Source organism: Eptatretus burgeri, chromosome 3, assembly GCF_056783735.1.
Source record: "Eptatretus burgeri isolate ZD-2024b chromosome 3, Ebu_testis_v1, whole genome shotgun sequence".
Taxonomy (NCBI): Eukaryota; Metazoa; Chordata; class Myxini; order Myxiniformes; family Myxinidae; genus Eptatretus; species Eptatretus burgeri.
The window spans coordinates 43,876,492-43,893,278 of NC_140963.1; the positions used below are offsets into that span (position 1 = coordinate 43,876,492).

General features: G+C 43.0%; 1 pseudogene; it reads right to left on the bottom strand.

The window, feature by feature from the left end:
• Window positions 1-4,235: 4,235 nt before the first annotated feature.
• On the bottom strand, window positions 4,236-14,595 carry LOC147029783 (zinc finger BED domain-containing protein 5-like; annotated as a pseudogene).
• Window positions 14,596-16,787: the final 2,192 nt, after the last annotated feature.

The following is a 16,787-nucleotide window of genomic DNA, read 5'->3' on the forward strand; positions in this document are numbered from 1 at the left end:
CTTTAATATGAGGGGTCATTTGTGTATATAGGTTTAGTGGTTATGATTTTAGGACAATATGAATTACCCCTACCCCCATCCTACATCTTCGCTTTTGCCAACATTTTGTTATCAGAGGGGGCTCGCAAAAGTGTTGACTGTGTTGTTGCGCAAGAGTTTCACCATTGCCAACATTGGTTTTCATATACTCAAAGGGTGTCTCTTTATGAAAATCAACACAAAAATTTTATAGCAGACCGGGCAATTTTTTTTTAATTTTGATCGGTTGGCTCCCGGACTATTCATACGTGGCTGGATGAGCACAAAAGGGCGATGTAATTCGGTAAGATAGATCAGTCAGCAATTGATCAGTCAGCACCACATACAACCGGGGCGTCAACTGGACCTAGAAGGAACCCGCATCGTGGATGTCACTGCCAACAAACCCTGGTGATAAATGATGGAAGCCTGGCACATTAAAAAAAACAAAGAGGTGGTCCAAGAAACGAAACCATTGATCTCCGTATGCAGTACAACCCATTGGATAAAGCATCTCTAAAAGGATTGTGCAAGAGCAAGGATACAGGTAGGTTCGACAGTAGTCTCGGTCCGCATTCACCACCGCAATAAATCGCAACGCCACTGCAACGCACCACTCACACCTTTCACCTGTAACATGCACAACACGCGCAGAAAGTGCATCAACCCGCACTCCTATCCCGATCCACATACAGAACCAAAAGATGGTTACTTAATAACCCGGAGGGACTGGGGCATGCACAGTTAGCAGTGCATACACATAATTACAATACCAGATTTTAAAAAACAACAAAATTTTAAGACCAGGAATCGGTGGGAATCCAATGATAAGTGACATTGCCACATTCTGGAAACCAAGAGATGTGTGCATGCTCGCACACGTGACTGGAAGTGGTTCACTATAGATGGCCGCATGTGGTTAGCTTTGCCTCGTGGCTTGAGCAGGCTTGCAGAACGCAAGCGAAACGTTGCCTGAGGAGGACTCTCCTGTTTGTTAAAAAAAAAATTGGGGAGTAAAGTTTACTCGCACTTTATTTGATCGATTGGTTGGCTGAGCTGTGTAGCGGAACGATTACATGTAATTGGAGAGAAGGCCCACTCAGCATTAAAAGGAAAAGAAAACAACCTTTTATTGGGCCTGACATTTCGGGAGCTGTCCAGCTTCTGTCCTCAGAGGCAGTTGTGAAAACGGTTTGCATTTCAAAATTCAGTTTGTATAATTATTCGCCTGTGTGCACGTATCTGAGTGCCTGAATGACTGCCGTTCCACCAATGGGGTCGAGGATGGGTAGTTATGAAAACGGTTTACATTTGAAAATTCAGTTTGCATGAATGTTGTCGTGTGTGCGCGTGTCTGATTGGCTGTCATTCCACCAATTGGAGTGAGTATGGGTTGAGGGAATGGAACAGAAGTTGGGATTGGCATGTTGACTTCTGGATTGGAGCCTGTGTCCAGAGTGGTTGTTGTCATGGGCCTGCAATGTTTGCGTAGGTGTCTGCGTCGGGTTTGGTAAGTTCAGTTGAGGTCAACATGCCTGTTGATTGAGTGGTCATCAGACCACCATGCCTCAATAACCTTGTGGCTTGCCTCTGAGGGGGCTATCCCCATGAGTGTGGCTTGTTCCCACGTAAAGAACTGGTGTAGGGTATCGTCGTGTGTGGCGATGGTGGAGGATGAGTAATGTGTTGCTTCTGTGCATTGCTGTTCCGTCAGTCTGGTGGCCAACCTTTCCCCTGTTTGACCGACATAGTGGTTGGTGCAGTCATGCCGGGATGTCATAAACAGTCTGACATCTGTCTTTATTATCTTTCAGTTTTGGAAGCAATGTCTGAAGAGTAGAGTTGGGTTTGTGTGCAATGCAGACACCGTGGGGCTGGATCAGATGACTGGCAAGTTCAGATGCTGTTTTGATGTGCAGTACTGTGACTGTCTTTGTGGACTTTGTTGTTTTGACGCACCTTGGTCTTGTTTTTCGCTGGCATTTCATGATTATCTGTTGGGGATAGTGATTGAATAGTGGCATTTGTCAGACTCTTTGGATTTTATTGCGTCAATCTGCCCAATGATCACAATGGAACTTAGGTCAGTCCAGTAGTGTTTTTGCACAGCTCATCTTGTGACGTAATGGGTGGCCATTGTTGTCGTCCAGTATCTTGTCCATGTGTGTGGACTTGCGGTATACTGCTGAACATATTTGGCCATCTGGTTTCCTGGAGAGTAAGACATCCAGGAATGCCAGTGAGTCTTCTTTTTCAACTTCACAAGTGAATTGGAGCTCTGGTGACCTTGAGTTTAGGTGGGTGTGGAAGCTTTTGAGTTGATTGGCCTTTATGATTACAAATGTATCATCTATGTGCCGTAGCCATTATGGCACAAGATGAGCTGTGCAAAAAGTTGCATTGTGGTGGATGGGCAGATTGACGCAGCAAAATCCAAAGAGTCTGACAAATGCTGCTATTCAATCACTATCCCCGACAGATAATCATGAAATGCCAGCAAAAAACAAGACCACGGCGGGGCAAAACAACAAAGCCCCAAAGACAGCCACAGTACCCTACATCAGAACAGCATTTGAACTTGCCAGTCATCTGCTCCAGCCCCATGGTGTCCGCATTTGCCCACAAACCCAACCCAACTCTTCTCTTCGGACATTGCTACCAAAACCAAAAGATAAAATAGACTGAGTAGACAGATGTCAGACCACTTATGACATCCCCTGTCATGACTGCACTGCCACTGCCTGGGTCAAACAGGGAAAAGGTTGGCCACCAGAATGATTGCCAACACGTGGAAACCAGACACGACACATCCTTTGCCATCGCTGCACACAACAATACCCTGCACCACTCCTTCACTTGTGAACAAGCCACAGTCATGGGGATGGCCCCCTCAAAGGCAAACCATGAGGTTACTGAAGCATCATGGTCTGATGACCGCTTGATCAACAGGCATGTTGACCTCAACCAAACTTACCAAACCCTACGCAGACACCTACGCAAACATTGCAGGCCCATGACAACAACCACTCTGGATACAGACTCCAATCCAGAAGCCAACACGCCAATAAAAACTTCTGTTCCATTTCCTCAACCTCATTGGTGGAATGACAGTCAGACATGTACACGCAGGACAATATTCATACAAACTGAATTTTCAAATGCAAATCGTTTTCACAACAGCCTCTGAGGATCGAAGCTAGACAGCTCCAGAAACGTCAGGCCCAATAAAAGGTTGTGGTTTTTTTTCCTTTTAATGCTCAGTTTGCTTTCTCTTGAATTTAATATGATTCCTGAGCTGCACATTTTTCAGTATATTCGTAAAATATATATATATATATATATATATATATATATATATATATATATATATATATATATATTTATATATATATATATATATATATGTTTTTATTTATATATATATATATATATATATATATATATATATATTTATATATATATATATATATATATATATCATGCATTGTGAGCAATAACGAATATTTTCATTTATGGATGCTTTCTGAAGATTCTGTGATTATTTTTTTTTCTTCCAGTGTATCAGCTTCGATGTGCGTCGGCACACGAAATTTCAGCTTTCGATGTCACCCCGAAGGTACAGAACATGAATATCAGTCAGTCAGCCAGTCATTGAGTGGTCAGAATGAGTTTTATATGTTAGATATTTCAATCAACACTTGTATACCAGGAGTTAACCGAATGACTTTTTTTGGGCAATTTGCTTTTGAACACAGAACAAAAATTTGAGTGAATAAAATCTGTTGCAAAATAACAACAATATCAGTTTCACAATAAAATTAGGGGCTCATGTCTTTAATCTTCACAAATAAAACAAAAGCAAATTTATTTCTACCATTCCCTAAGCAAGAAGATGACATCCCCCTTTGCAAGAAGGGTTCGCTAGTTAGGTACTTAATACGATCAGTGACAAAATCAGAGCACAGGACAACATGTTTACATCTCTCAACCCTGCTCGGACACAAACTCAGATATCTCAAATATTAATGAAGACTAACCACCAACACAGAATATTTGGAAACTATCAAACTGCAAATTAAAGTGATTTGAATCGAATTAATTTAACGAGACAGATGATACTGTTTTTTTTTTTTTTTCCTCACAAGCACAATAATTCTTGGTTTGATGGATGAAAGGGTGCAACACCAGTCACTTTCAACTTCCAGCTGATTGTGCTGCTACAATGAGAGTTGAAAAACCAGGTTTGCACAGATAAGTAAAGAAAAAGGAATGATCAAACACAGCACTTCTCCAAGTTTTGGGTAAATCTGAAAGTAGTTCTCCAAAAACTCTTCCAGACTTGGGGCTTTGAAATTATCCTTTGAACTTGAGTCACACTTCAATTTGATGGCTTCTTGCAGAGGGTCCAGCAACGAATTCACAGCAATGTTGAATGGATTTTGCACCAATTTCCAAACAGGATTATCCAAGGTGGCATCTGGAAAATAGTGCATGAACTCCTCAGCAAGGCAATTCAGGTGAGACATAATGTTGTTCTTTTGATCCAGATAATGCTGATCAAGATCTTCCTTTTCAGCTCGGCGTTCATCGAGATGAGGGAACAATGAAACGTTTCCAACTTGTAGTCGGCACTTCCAAAGCTGAATTTTCTCCATGAAAGCTCTGATTGCATTGTAGTGGGCAATGATGTTTGCATTTCTTCCTTGTAGCTTTGAATTGAAGTTGTTGATAGCCTCAAAAAAGTCCACAAGTTATGCCAGTGAAAGCTGAAACATTTAGTCTGTGAACGTACTGTACAATTGTTCTGTTTTTCTGGCCTTGAAGAAAAATTTGTACTTCATACTTAAGGTCAGAGAGTCCACTCAGAATATTGCCTTTCAAGAGCCAGGGGACTTCTGTGTGAAACAAGAGAGCTTCATGATCAGCTGCCAAATATGCGCAAATAGCTGCAAACAGCCTCGTATTTAAAGCGCTCTTCTTCACAAAATTGGCAAATTTTATTGTCAAATTCAGTGAATTACGCAGGTCATCAGGAAGAAAGGTCTTAGCAGAAAAGGCTTGTCTGTGGCTGACACAGTGAGTCCCGGTTATGGCTTGATTCTACTATTTGGCCAATGGCATGCATCTAGAACGAGAGGCAAGCATCGCTGAGGCAACGTCAATGCAAAGGCCGACTAGCTTTTCCCATGAAAGACCATTTTCTTGGCAAAGTCAGAAACTGTTGCCAAAACGTCTGAAGGCTTTTGTTTGCAAAGCATTTTTCTGTGCCCGGCCAAGCATTTCCTTCCCAGCCAAGTCATCCTCATATCCTCCACTGATGTGAATAGCCAGCGCATGGTGTCTGGAGCATGCGGGCCTTCAATCCACATTGTCTCCTATCGGGCCTTGTCTCGACTCTTTTATTATCCTCTCTGTCCCACTCAAATTACCAGCCATGTTGTCTCAGAATCACCCATGGACATCCAGGGCTCCATTCGATCCTCTGGAGACCCGAACAGCCTCCAAGTGTGGACTTGGCGGTATGTGGGCCTGCAAGCCACACGCGCCTCATATCAGGCCTCGTCTCCACTCCTTCATAAGTTTCTCCATCCCGCTCACACCACCAGCCCACTCTCCACTGCAGGTTCTTCCTCTCCTTCCCTTTGTCACCATGGTGGTGGTTTCAGGATTACCATTCGCAGGTTCAAGTAGTGAGTGAGGTGGTGTGACGAGGAGATTACGTGCCAGATTTTTCGATGCCAGTGTGTGTGTGCGTGCATGCGTGCATGCGCATGCATCTGCATGCACACGTGTATAGGATAGGTATTGTCGGTCATGTAAATTTATGGGTACTGTATATAATGTGTATGATGACATATCAATATGTACTAGAATGCAAGATATGTTGCTTCAATTACGGGAACACCAATATTTGCGTAATTGCTAAAAAAAAAAAAAAAAAAAACGGCTGTTAATGATCAAAAATTTTTTTTTATATGTGCTGTTCACATATTGGCTGAGCTATACACTCAGGGAGCAAGGAGGGGGGAGGTGTGAATGGGACATTCATCACAGCCTTTTTAGATGCTGAATTCCTAATTATATACAACACACAAAATTAAGAAAAATTCTCCCCCTCCCCCTCTCTTCCTTCTTTTGATCAAACTATCTGGGGTGCATATTAGGCACGGGCAATGCCAGGAAACAAACTCTCCTCATGAGTGTATGTGCAGCATATTATATGCTGCATGTACATATATTGTTGCAAATCTGGAAGCCGTGAGCACTCAACATACAGTTCCTATAGAACAGTTATATCGATAAGTATGTGTTTTTTAGTTAGGGTCCCCGTCCCTCGTTTAATGGGCGAATGAATGTACATGCGCTGTGAGTTACTTTGATAGTCAGGGTTTTCTTTTATATTTATATACTCAAAACTACAACAACGCCAGCATCACCCTCACCTTCACCTCGCTTCCTTACGCCGACGCCATGGTGGGTGGAGTTCAAGGAGGAGCCTCGCGGCGAACCTCGACCAAACAGTGTGCTATGGGTGGGGTGGCCGCCGCTCAGCCAATCAGACCCCGTGACGATGAGAGAGGCGTTCCGCCTGACGTCACCACGCCCCCGGGCCAATCGACAGACATGCCGCTCGTTTTGGCGAGTGACGGCGCCAAGCGATTCTGTGTGCCAAAACCGTCCAGTGAGGGAGAGCGGGGAGGGCGGAGGCGCCCCCCCCTCCCCGAGACAGGGTGAAAAAGGGTGCGGCGCGATCGGACCACATGAGGGCTCAAGAGATCCTTCCTCAACCAGAACCGCAAGGGTTGCGCGCCGTGTCTCTGTCGGTGAACCAGGAGAGAGAGAAACGGGTGAGATGAGTGGAGATCGCATTCGCCTGACATGAGTGGGTGTCACGTTCGCCTTACACGCGAAAGGTCTGAGTCCCGCCACCCTGCCAGCTCGAAGACCACACAAGGTGGACAGGTCCAAGGCAGGCTCTGGTCTTCAGCTCGCTTTCCCTCTGAGCTGGAGGCCTCAAGAAAGGCTGTGGCCACCGGTTCTTGGGTGTACGTGTGTGTGTGTTTGTGGCGCCAGTCTATTAAGTAAAACTGCATAAGTTCTTGTGCATAAATTGCTATTCCTTCTATATTCGGTAAACTCTGCCTTCTTGCGTGCTTCCCTCCTTCCCCCCATAATAAATAAATGCATTTGTTAAATATATCAGTTCATTTCTGTGTTTCTTCCATTGGCTTAGCGTGTCACGTGTTGGCGAATTATAAAGGCTGTTGCCACGGTAAATGTACGATTGGACCGACGGAACTTTGGCAACCGTCCGCTCGGGTTGCGCATGGGTTGGGCACGCTAACGGCTCGACTCGGACGAGGGCCATCGATCGTGTGTATACTCGGTAACTCGCCACGTGGATTTCTAGGTATTTTGAAGATTGACAAATAACCCTGTACCACGTGGTTTAGATATTGACGATTCACGGTCCGGTAACGGACCCGTACCTGTCGGAGTTTTCCGAAAGGTACGATCTAGATACCGGGTGTTCGGGGGAGTCGACTCTGCAGCTCCATCTAGCGGTCGTGCTCGTCGCCGATACCTGGTCTGCAACAATGTGTGTATGCCTGTATTGCTATGCTGCGTTGAATTGAAATTATTGTCCCAAAACATCTGAAACTTCATATATCTGATGTACGAACTGATATGATCGAATAATTTAATTTATGATGTTATCGGTCACATGGTATAGCAGCCATATTGGATTAAAGGAAAAAAAATCCAATTTTCTCCAAAACCACTCGACGAAAAAAATTGAAACTTGGCATATGTCATCAACGCCCCATTGGGTATATAGGGTGATAACGATGGTGTCATCAGAGAAGTGGAATTCCAGCCATAATTTGGTTGAATTGATATCCTTATTTGAAAACTCTGAAACTTCTTATATCTGATCTGTGACCCAATGTGAGGGAAGAATTAAATTTATGATGTTCATAACCCATGACAATAAACTATTTGACATAATAGGGTGCATGCATGATGTGGGTATATGGGCCATAATATAGCAGTGGGCCAAAATAGTGGCGTATTCAGTTAACGATGGTACTTTTGTTCAGAATGAACCCGCGAGGCAAGACGTGCACTGTACGAGTGCCGTTCTAGTTGCAGGAAAGCATCCCAAAATGGATACCATCTGCTGTTTTGCATGAAAGAAGTGCTTACACCAAATAATGAAATTTAGTGCATTAATATTCATTTTTGTTTCTTCAATAAAACATGATCATTACAACACTTTTTGTTTCTTAAAATTTGCCAATGTGACAATAAAAATGTTTATTTTCAAGGTGGCCTAAGAGTTTTGAACAGCACTGTGTATATATTTATAATTTAAAAGTACACAGCAATCCAACAAATTGTGCTAAGCACTACTCACTACCCTACTGATTTAAATTCAAACAGGAAAAAAGCATAATTACTTAATTAGCCTCAGGCCATAAACATGGTGTTGCATGTACACCAGCATCCAGCACGTGGGTGGTATCATCTAGGGATGCCATAACCAAAGAGATAAAATAAGTACAGAACATATTGTCGAATAATGGGTATGACAGCAGTTTGCTCCCTGGCTTCAAAAAAAACCTCGTGTGACAAAACATAAGGAATTGGATACGATTTGATGGTGTATATTACTTTATTAAACAGACCTCTCAGAAAGAATTGGCAAAATAATACATCGTGCACAGATTGGTGTAGCATAATAGCTTTATCAATCAATTAAAATACAGCATTCTAATTGGTGGTAAATCCAGGGTGATATATTGCACTTTGTATAAGGATTGTCATAAACCATATAATGGTGAAACTGGGAGAAATTTGAAATTATGATTGGAAGAACATAAAAGCACAATCTGGCTGGACAGGGTAGGTCGGTTGGCTATTGCACGTTATTCAGTGAAATCTGGTCACAATTTCTCAAAAAGCGGAAGTCTCAAGCTAGGCATCAAGCCCACTGCAATATACTTGCCATCATGCCCAATGAAAACTAGGCAACACGTCCAACTCAGTGATTGGTGCTTGAGGCATGGTATGTGAAGGCCTCGATTGTGGTCTAACTCGAGAAATAATTGACATCTTTATACAATACAATACAATCCATTCATAGATATGGCAAAAATGGGATAGTGCAAAGTGGGCAGGATGAGAAGGTAAGCACACAACACTGCATGGCACACATACAATGACACAAAGCTCAACCAACACACACGAGTGCACAGCATCAACATGCAACATATGTGGTCACCCAATGGTTTGATGAGCATGACACTGATGTTATCCATATGCCATAGCTTTCTCAGTCACCAGATCTGAACCCAATTGAGCATTTATGGGATATTCTGTAATGACACCTCAAACAGCATTTTCCAGCTCCATCAAAGAGGTGTGAGTTGATTGACTTTCTCATAGAAGAATGATGCTACATCCTTCCTGCAGAATTTGTGGACTCTATGTTATGGCACATACAGGCCATACTGGTGGCACGTGGTGGTGCAATGCCCTTTTAAGTGACTTTTTACATTAGTGTTTCTATTTTTTTTTTGTTCACTTCCTGTATATGGTCATGTGTTTCATCCCCACCTGAGGATTGCTTGTCTTTTAGCATTATTCATCATCTGATTGCATTTTTAGTGATCCCAGCATTGTTGAAGGGGAAGGGAAGGCAGAGTCATGGGAAGGGAAGGGAAGGCAGAGTCATGCGAAGGGAAGGGAAGGCAGAGTCAGGGGAAGGGAATGGAAGGCAGAGTCAGGGAAGGGAATGAAAGGCAGAGTCAGGGAAGGGAATGGAAGGCAGAGTCAGAGAAGGGAATGGAAGGCAGAGTCGGGGAAGGGAATGGAAGGCAGAGTCAGGGAAGGGAATGGAAGGCAGAGTCAAGGGAAGGGAAGGCAGAGTCAGGGGAAGGGAAGGTGGAGTCAGGAGAAGGGAAGGGAAGGCAGAGTCAGTAGAAGGGAAGGGAGTGGAAGGCAGCATGAGGGGAGGTCACGGTCACGGTAAAGCAATGTGTGGGGAGGGTCGTAACCATGGTCCAGACATGTCTGGAGGTAAGCACCGTCTGGAGGTAACCACCATCTGGAGATAACTACTGCAAAGACATAATCACTGTCCGAATACATAATTATTATGGGAGACTGGAATGCAAAAATTGGAGAAGCAGGAGCACCAGGGATTGCAGGACTGCACGGACTTGATTTTCAAAATGAGCCTGGTGAGGGAATGTTGGAGTTCTCTGTGGAGAATGATCTCATAATTGCAAACAAATGGTTCAAATAATCCATGTACACATGGACTTCACCTGATGAGTAACATTTAAATCAGATTGACTGCATTCTAATTTACAGAAGACAGAGAAGTGCCAGAAAATCAGGCAAAATTCTGCTAGGTACAGACTGTGGGACAGATCATGAATTACTTGTGGCAATCCTCCAAGTCAAATTGAGCAAGGTGAAAAAAACATCAAAAACTACAACCAGTTATGACCTTTAAAACTTATCTAAACAATATGCAATTTAGGGTTTAAAAAATAAAAGTTTTGCAGAGCTGGACAGACAAATTGTGGCAAGAGGTTGAAGACATTGTAAAAGAAGATGCCAAAAACAACATCCCAAAAACCAGTGGAAAGAAGAAGGCTAAACACCTGTCAGAAGAGGCAATAAATATTGTAGGCAGATGAAGAAGCACTTCAAGAGAAATGAAAACCAAAGGCGCATCAAGAGATAAGAGGACATTAAATGGCAAAATGCTGACTTCCACTGACAAGTTATGAAAGACAAAGATAAATATTTCAAAAAGGCATGCATAGAGATAGAAAGTGACAACAGAGTGAGAAAAACAAGAGATCTTTTTTCAAAGATCAGAGAGATCACAGAGAAGTTTGGATGTAGGATTGTTATGTAGGAGGTCCTTGTTATGAGTAGAACAGGAAAAGATCTGACAGAAGAAACACAGGTGAAAGAAAGATGAAAGGAGTACACTAAAACTCTACAAACGAGATAGCAATATGATGGCAACCTTCAAAGAAAGAGAATATGAGCAAGAACCAAGAGTGATAGAATGTGAGGTACGTAGAGCCCTGAAAGAGCTGGGAAATAGAAAAACACCAGGTACTGACAAAATTCCAATATAACTCTTCAAGGTAGTTTGGGAGGAGTCAATCCAAATTTTAACATCTATCTGTACACAAATCTGGAGCAGGATTGAATGGTCCAAAACATGGAATCATTCAGTCAACACACCAATACCAAAGAAAGGAGATGCAAAATAATGTTCAAATAACGGAACCATTGCCTTGATGTGACATGCTACCAAGATATTATGAAAGACCATTCAACACAGAATAGAAGACTTCATGAAGCGACAAATGCCCATTGAGATAGTAAGTTTTAGAAGAGGACTCGGTGCTTGGGATCCAATCGCAAATCCGAAGTGGATCGTTGAAATAGCAAGGGAATATCAAAGGAAGGCATCTCTCTGTTTAACAGATTATAGCAAAGACTTTGATTATATTGATCATGAATTGACATGGATTATGTTGAGAGAAATGAGGATGTTGGGCCACCTTATATTTCTAATAAGAAGCCAGAAAAATAGAGTATGGAGAGACAGAATGGTTTGGTATTGGAAAAGGGGTTTGGCAGGAGTGCAGGAATTGATATTCTCTCCCCTTACTTGTTCAATCCTGATAGTGAGTACATCATGGGGAAATCAAACTTTGATGTCATAGAGGCGAGAGTCAGGGTTGGAGGAAGATGTACCAACAATTTAAGGTATGCTGATGATGCCACTCTGTTGGACGAAAGTAAATTTTTTTATGTACCTGTCACCAGTGATTGATGGCTTCCTGTCAAGGAGAAGCTCAGGTGTTGTCCTTTGAGTGGGTTGGTGAGCCCGTTGCGCATAATTCTCTTCTAGAGCGGGAATGAATGATGTGACAATGGGGTGATGTGTGGGTGGTGTTGGGTGTGAAATGGTTCAAGTCCAGGGTGTAGAAAGGAAAAAAAAAACATGTATTAAAGCTAACAAACATTTGCAATGCATATCTCTCCACATGAATACAATATATATTTAATTGCTAAAGAGAATACTGAAACATAAATAGCTTTATTCTATTTGGGTGTGCTTTGTCCTCCCTCCCCAGGGCTCACAACTGTGACACTCCCCCCCATCTCTCCTTTAAGCCTCCCTCTCCCGAGGCTGTTCCCAAGATTTTGGTCCCACTTATCAGCAAAGAACTCCCCCCTCCCTATTCTGACCCTCATAGAAGTTTACAATCATGGTCCTATGCTCAGGAAAATAAGAAAACGATGCATTGCATATTGAAAGCTATACATCTTTTCAGTAAGCACATACTTGGACTTCTAAATTTGGATAACACTCTGTACACATATACATATGGGGAAGAGGGTAACTTGGTCAGGTGGGCACTGCCTATCACTCTTAACAGAACAGTCTTTGAGCTGGCTCCCACTGCCTGGCACTGACTCATTCTCCATCAGCCTCTTTTGGACTCTGCTGGCCTGGGGGGGGGGGGGGCTCGTAATACTGACTCTGGGCCCAAATGGCTACTCAACGCACAATCAGTCTTCTTGGTGCATGTGGCCTCAACAAACAAAAAGGCCCACTGGCCGCAATTTGCAGGTGGGACCACGTGGCCGCTCAATACACGATGGTCTTCATAGCCCATGTGGCACACATTTGAACAAAAGGTCTTATTTGCCTTCAATGACTTCTTTCAAGCAGCTGGTGTATTGATCTGCAAGGAGGTGTTGGGGGGGGGCAGCTAGTCTGGGGTGCACTGGTCAGAGTTGGCATACTGGTTGGTCGAGATCTATCTCAATGGGGACATCTCCAGTCCCGGGTTATGTGACCCACCCAATCGCAATAAGAAACACCTCACTGGCTAAGGTGCATTCCTCCTAAACTCAAAATTTTCTCCCACCGCTGGAATTGGGGTACTTATGGCTGAGCCACGTGATCCCACCATCAGTCACCTGCCATGATCCCATTCTCACAAACCACTTGTCAATTAAAGTCTGGAAAATGTCCTCCAACGCAGGCCCCTGATGACCATTTTTTCTGGAGCCATGAGACCCCGTGGGTCCCATCTGTTGCACCGAAATTGGTGGACATTTGCCCCCCCCCCATGGCGAGGGCCTCACTGCCTCCTATTGAGCTGCGGTATCAGTTGTCTCTCCTATGGTGGTCAGGTGCTATACCTTCCGTGCAAGTCTGGCAGAGCCTGTTTTGAGTGGTCCAAGGCCAGACTCTCTTTGGTGCCTGCTGCCATTCCCGAATGCTTGATATGTACTGCACGGTGAATATCATGCTCCAATTCTCTTATCAATTTGCCCACCTTCCTCTTTTGCACCATGAGCTGGGCCTCAACAAGCCCGCTGCTGCTGCTGTGTGCCAAAGCAGATTTTTAGACCTGAAATCAGGTCTGTTAATGATGTGATGCCATCACGCATCATTGTCAGTAACTCAGCTGCCACACTGCTAACTAAGTGCTGCCATTATGTGCACCCACCTTCATCCTGGTCCCAACCATTACTGCAGATCACAAAAACTTTGCCAGAATTGCCCCCAGGTTGCTTTCACCACTATACAGACCCAGAGGCACTGATCAAGCTCCCAAGGTTCGAATCCGGTTTGCTGGCCCTGGTGAGGTCGTTGCAGTACAGCATCCATCGAACCCCCTTAATTGTTCACACTAAGGGCCAACCCCCCTCCCCTTTGAGTCCAACTAGCTGCCGCTCCCGTCTGAGTCACCAATTGTCCCACATTCTCTCATCCTGACACAACCAAAAAAACCCAGGTACTTTATTTCACCGAATCTCGGCATGTTCTCATTCACACAACTCATCTCGTCCCTTTCACCCATTCTCACCTTTTCTGAAACCACCCCATCCTCATTCACCTCCAGGGTCCACACCCTCTCTGCCTTCACCTGCAATGTGTCAAATCAGTCCTGAAACAATGTTTCTACGCAATGAATTAATTCCTCCTTTACTCTTTTTACTTTCTCTACAGTTTCTTCCCTTGTTTGCTCTACCTCATCAATAATTATTTTAACATCCTCTGTGTTTTCCTCCCCCCCCCCCTCTTTGTTAATTCCACTCTTTCTTCAATTCTTCTTGTCTCCCACTTTGTTCCTGCCAATTGTTTTTGAACCACCACTTTCTCCTCCTGTATTTGCTTATCCATTTTCTGCGCTCTTTCCTCCCTCTATTGTCTGCCCCATCTCTGTTGTATTGGCTATTACCTCATCATATCTCTGCTTACATTCTTTATTGATTGTAATAATTTCCCTTTTTTTTCTTTTTTAACTCCCGATCACCCCCGCGCTTGCTTTAGTTTCATGTTCGCTGTCGCTATTCATCCTTAAGTTATTTTACCCCTCTCCCCCCGTGCCAACCTGTCTATTTCCCCCTCTAACTCGCTATCTCATGCCGCACACTTGCCACATCCAATTTCGCCTTGCCCAGCTCTTCTCGTACCGCATGCAGTTTCCCGCCAAGGGCAGCCTGCCCAGCCCTCATGTCATGCCTTAGCCTATCCAGCCAATCATTGCCTCTGCCTGTCCAGTTCTCACCTCTGCCAGCATCATATCCATTTTACCTCCATGCCAACCCTCATTCTCCCAAACATGGCAATGATGGCATTTATTTGCTGACTCGCATCAGGCTGGTCACTTATTTCCTACTGCTATGGTGACACAGACCTGCTGTCCTGTGGCGCTTGTTCCATTAGGGACACCGGGCTTATGGATGGGGGAGTGGGGGGTGGAAGGGAAAGGGGTGGGGGGTGGAAGGGAAAGGGGTGGGGGGAAAGAGGCCATCAGGCAGTGAGGATGACTCCACTGTACCCTCTTCTGATGCTTCCTCAGTAATGTCCAGTTTGGTCACAGTAGTTGCTAACCAACTGGCACCCACCTGGTCTTGTTCATTTTGTCGAAGAGAGTGCCACCTGCTAAAAATTCCCACCAACGATGCTCCTTAATTTACTTTGTTGCATGATCGCTCACACTTGACGCCAATCCAACTCTTTGACACCAGTGTGAAGTCATCACCTTGGATAACTCCAACAGGCTGACACATCTATGAAATTAAAAAAAAGACCACGGACTACAACACTGACTATCTACAACACTCATTTCTTGTCGGATCTTTGCGCCCTGTCAGTTTACTGTACCTGTGAGATGATTAAAGTAGATGGGGAAATGTGCCGGTGGCTGTGCAAGAGATGACAATTGGCCGAGCAATCCAACGTTACACGCTGCACCCTATCATCTATCAGAGACCGATTAACCACTTGGGTTAATTACCCCAGGAGCGCTATCTCCGACCAAACCTGAACAGGATAAGTCAAGACAGTTCTTCATACCACATGTGTTTAATCAAGCAAGCAAGGCAGAAAATGGTGGGATATACAAGCAATGGCGATTCAAACAAGAAATGGCAGGATAACACAAGCAATTACATCCTACAAGAAATGGTGTCACAAGATTTCAAATTTGGCCTCAAAATTTTACAAATGATCCCTCAAATAGATACAATAGTTAAACAGTACTTAAGGTGACATAAATAATCAGAATAAGTTCTCTTAATTAGATTGAGAAATTCGATGAAGTGTTTGCTTTGATTATTTGTCATTAGGATTGCATGACTGTTTGGATGAATACTCATCAGAAATGCACATTTGATACACCTTTGAACAGGCAATTGAATAACCTTTCAAATAATTTACAATATTCAACAAATGTATTTTTTCAAACTGAGAGAGGAGGCTGCGAAGCAATCATACCTGCAAAATTTCAGAGTATGAAAATCGCTGCACATGATTATGGGTACCTATCAATAAGGTGTATAAAGTACAATTCCAACCCTAGATATTTCATGTTAACATTGTTTCTCACTCAGGAGATCCCAAGGAAAAAAATATACCAGCCATGTATAGTAATGGGGGAGGAGGGTGCAGGGTCGCCCTGCCCAGGCCCACAGACTAATGTGGATGCGCTTTGTCCTCCCAAGGGATCACAACCGCAACAATATATTTATATATATATATATATATATATATATATATATATATATATATATATATATATATATATATATATATATATATATATATATATACACACACAACCGTAACAATTTTTAAAAGTTCATTTGTCCATCGCTTTGTATATCTTTTTTCAAAATGAGATTTCCACCTATATATTCTTACTATATCACCAACTTTGAACTTAGGCTTTCTGACATTAATCTCTTTTTCATATTCTAATTTTGTAAATGTTTCTGATGGTTTAGTATTCATTGAGGTGTGCATCTTATTATTATACTTATCTACAATATCCTGAATAAAAGACGACCATTGTTGAGAACCGAGTTGGATGAATTTTTTGTATAGTCTCTCTTTTAAAGTGTGATTGAAGTGTTCAATAACAACCACTTTTCCTTCATTAAAGGAACTGTATAATGTAATGCTGTTATTTTTTAGAAAATTCATCAATGTCTTGTTATTGAACTCTCTACCCTCATCAGTCCACAATTTTTTTTAAGTTTTCTCTTACTTTTATTAAATATCTGTTGAAAGGCTAACATAAGAGTATTACCTGTTTTGTTTTTTAAAGGGACAACCCACGCAAATCGACTCCTCAAATCAATAACGGTTAAAGCATACTTGTACCCCTTATCATTATTGAGTTCAATCACATCAGCGGAGCAGA